The 4,221-nt window shown below is 34.0% G+C and overlaps 1 long non-coding RNA gene across 1 annotated transcript in view; it reads left to right on the top strand.

Annotated features, from left to right (window-relative positions):
• LOC106884445 (uncharacterized) overlaps positions 1-3,167 on the top strand; it is a 10,559-nt gene extending 7,392 nt beyond the window's left edge. The window contains exons 2-3 of the long non-coding RNA XR_001411244.2: positions 1,682-1,755; positions 3,060-3,167. This is a non-coding gene — a long non-coding RNA (uncharacterized LOC106884445). The remainder of the gene's footprint in view (positions 1-1,681; positions 1,756-3,059) is intronic.
• The last annotated feature ends 1,054 nt before the right edge of the window (positions 3,168-4,221 follow it).

The raw sequence follows: 4,221 nt of genomic DNA, 5'->3' as shown, positions 1-4,221 counted from the left end.
CAAGAGCCAGTCCAGGGGCACTGGCAACGATCTCGCCCGAAAACCCTACAAGGCCAGTCAGGCGGTACTGGCAATGGTCACGCTCAGGATGGTACATCTTATGTGCCACCCGCACAAGAGCCAGTCCAGGGGCCCTGGCAACGATCTTACTTGTGAGAGTCCCTTTGTCGCCAGCAGAGGTAAGAGCTCTCTAAACTTGGCCCAGGCTATTCTTATTCTAGCAGTTACACTTTCAGCGCACCCACCCCCACTACTAACTTGGTCACCCAGATAGCGGAAGCTATCAACTACCTCTAGTTTTTCTCCCTGGAATGAGATAGAAGTTGTTTCTTGTTTGTTTACAGTGTTGTACCTGAACATCTGTCGTCATACAAAAACTAACTTTGTAGTTAATCTGCCTTTGATATTGCTGCACCTCTTATGTGTCCATAGCTTGCACTGGTTACATCTTATAGAGTTACTACCTACTCCTTTGCTGCATACTGAGCAGGGCCATCTACCTGAAGGGGTTTGTGTTTTATCTACCTTCCTACTTATTAGGATTTTGGTTTTTGCTAACATATATATATATATACATATATATACAATCAAAATAAGCAACAAAGATATCCAGAGGTAATGCAGTACGATCATTTCATGCAACTCCATTTAATTTAACAATGCAATCATTACATCAGTTTAAATGCAGAACAATCCTTGGCTGCACAAAGACATAGAATTTAATTAAATTAAAACAGGAGTCATTAGTATACTAATGTGTCCATCTGTTTTAATTTAATTAGATTCTATGTCTTTGTGCAACTGAGGATTGCTCTGCATTTAAATTGATGTAATGATTGCAGTTAAATTAAATAGAGTTGCATGAAACGATCATACTGCATTACCTCTGGATATCCTTGTTGCTTATTTTGATTTTAATCACCTTACTTTGAAATTGTATGGATAACACCATACTTAATTCTGGTGCCTCAACTTAAGTACCATATTCATCTGAATCTAAATTTTTGCTAAACTCATCTACCATACCCAAAGTATATATATATATATATATATATATATATATATATATATATATATATATATATATATATATAATACGTTAGGAAGGGCATCCAGCTGTAGAAACTCTGCCAAATCAGACTGGAGCCTGGTGTTGCCATCCGGTTTCACCAGTCCTCAGTCAAATCGTCCAACCCATGCTAGCATGGAAAGCGGACGTTAAACGATGATGATGATGAATACGTGTATATACAGAGATAGATGAAAGACTGCTTTCAGTTTCTAATGGTTAAATCTAAATTTATGCGTAAGGCTTGGATCACTTGAGAGCTATGTAGTAGAAATTACTTGTCCAAGGAGTCATGCAGTGGGATTGAACCCAAAATCATGTGGTTGGAAAATAAAGTTCTTAACTACACACTCCTGTGTGAATTATACTGATAATGCCTAAAAAACCAGAAGTGTTTGGATTTGTCTCCCTTGCTTGCTTAGCCAGAAAGTAATGTTAGTATTTTTACCTTAATCACTGTAATTAACCTTATTATGGCTATTTCTGATGTTGAAAACATTCGGTGGGGGAATCAAGCTTTTTTTATTTATTTCTGTTCTCTTGTTTCCTTTATCTTCAATATTCATCTGTTAATGCCCTAATATATGTTTGAAACTTTGATGTTTTTTTCAGGCCGAACAGGATGGCTTCGAGATTTAGGAGGTGTTACAATTAAGATTGTAAATAACTACACTGAGTACCCTAAAGTAAGTTAAACTAAGAATTCTCTTATTTAGGTTTCATTTGAACTTATGAAAATTGTAGAATTTATGAGAGAGAAATTTCGTTATACCTGTGGATTTGACAATAAATTTTCTTTTACTGGTTTCAGCCAATGGCCTGTAATCATGCTGTAAGCCCTGCCTTCAAGGGCTTTACTTGATTATATTAACCCCAGTATTTCATCTGGTATTTAGTTTATCAATCCAGGGGAGAACAAAAGGCAAAATCTTTGGGCCTAAAGAGACTAAATGTAGACTAGGTATTTTTTGTTCTACATACCATCCCACACTGACACACAATCTCTACCATTCCATGGTGATACACACACATATTCAGTACAGTTTCCATTCACAAAATATCACAATGCATTGCTTTACTGAGAGTAGAGGACACTTGCTCTAAGTGCTGCACAGTGGAATTGAACCTGGAACAGTATGTTTGTCAAGAGAAATAGTCAGCTACATGACTATACCTGCACCTATTTTCATAATTTCTTAATAGTATACAAAAAAAATTAGGGAAGCTTTTGAAAGTTTGTAACCCTTTTTATATTAATCCACCTGCCCACCCACTCAAAACTCTGATGTAAACTTCCTGTTTTAAAGTGATGCAATTTAAAACCTTCCAATAGAATTTCTTGTCTGTTTACATACTGAACACCTGCTTAATAATGACAGTTAATTCATTAAATTCTTCATTATTTTCAAAATTAATTGAAACAAAGGTTGTGTAGTTCAACAGAAATATAGTAATAAAAGGATTGCACTGAATATTTTGCCTGTTCTAATGTAAGAAGTAAGCATAATAAACAGAATAAAAAAATGAGTTTAACAAATAATCCTCCTGGCAAGTAATATAATTTATGTTTAGCTAAATCATAATAGATAAATCTGAGAGAGTGGGAAATGTATAAGTTTTGGAAGTAATGTTTATGCCAAACAGTTGATAAAACAATGAATTGATCTAGGGCGATAGTTTATCAAGTTGTCTATTTTTTTAATGATATTGTTATCTCCCATGTCATATATATAGGGTAGCCCAAAAGTAGGCTTAGTTATTCAACTATCTCTTTTGCATTCATATACTAACAGTTTAGATCTTAATTATAAAAAAATATGAAACCATTATTCTATGCTAATTTAGTCAATTGTAAGATAGAAATTTAAATGTAATAAAATGTTTTAAAAGAAATCTAAAGTGCGTACATGATAACTGTAAACCTACTTTTGAACCACCTTGTATATGCTTGTCATTAATATCACATTTCTGGCTCTGTATTTATTTGTAGATCAATGTTCCAAATATAAAAATGGATCGGAACAAGATTATGGAGAAATTTAATGTAAGTTTGTTTGTTAATTTATTTATACTTTTTTAAAGATGATTTTAATATAAGTTTCATAAGCTTAATTCCAATACCTCACAATTTTATTCCTTTTGAGTTTGCTTACATCTGAATTAATATCTGTGGACTTCTTTATCTTGGCTTGGATGAAACTAGAGAAAAATGTAAAAATTTACTACAGTAAAGTACATTTTGAAATGTACTTTACTGTAGTAGCATCAACTTAGGATAGTACTATCGATTTAAAGTAATCACCTAAAAAATGGCCAAGTATATGCTATTTCATAATTTCTTTTTCATTCATGAGAACTTGATATGAATATTGTAAAAAACTGAATTATTCATCTTTCATTTCTTATCTGCATTATTGTGGGAATATGAGCAATACTGGGATGCAAACTCTACTCTTTATACTGTAATTCTTATCTCCTTTTATAGCATTAAGCAGATGAAATATTCCCTTTGATAGAATACCAGTCTGTTAGAGATAACATGCCTAGATAACTTGGTACCTATTCTTGTCAGATTAACTCAGGCATATAGAAGTAAATTTACTGCTCAAGCACCTAGAAAATAACCCAGCTAATTTTGGAGCAAATTGTTTGAGGGCAGTGGATCGCCCATCAAGTGTGTTGGAGGCATCGAGTTTGGATATTTGGTTTGTCTATCATGGCTATGGGTAGTTGTGGGTACTAATCGGTCTAACTCTTCAGAATGCAAATGATTCAAGTTTTTCACTATCAGCTTCTGTGTAGAATGAGTGAAAGTCAGAAGTAGTTATGTTCATTGAATTCACCAAGAGCAATGACCTCAGGGATACTCTTTTACTTGTTTCAGTCATTTGACTGTGGCCATGCTGGAGCACCGCCTTTAGTCGAGCAAATCGACCCCAGGACTTATTCTTTGTAACCCTAGTACTTATTCTATCGGTCTCTTTTTGCCAAACCGCTAAGTTACGGAGACGTAAACACACAAGTATTGGTTGTCAAGCGATGTTGGGGAGACAAACACAGACACACAAACACACACACACACACACATATATATATATATATATATATATATATATATATATATGTATATATATATATATATACATATATAC

Source organism: Octopus bimaculoides, chromosome 17 (assembly GCF_001194135.2).
Source record: "Octopus bimaculoides isolate UCB-OBI-ISO-001 chromosome 17, ASM119413v2, whole genome shotgun sequence".
Lineage (NCBI taxonomy): Eukaryota > Metazoa > Mollusca > Cephalopoda > Octopoda > Octopodidae > Octopus > Octopus bimaculoides.
Note: the sequence above shows the minus strand (reverse complement) of the source record. Positions and strands in the feature narration are given on the sequence as shown.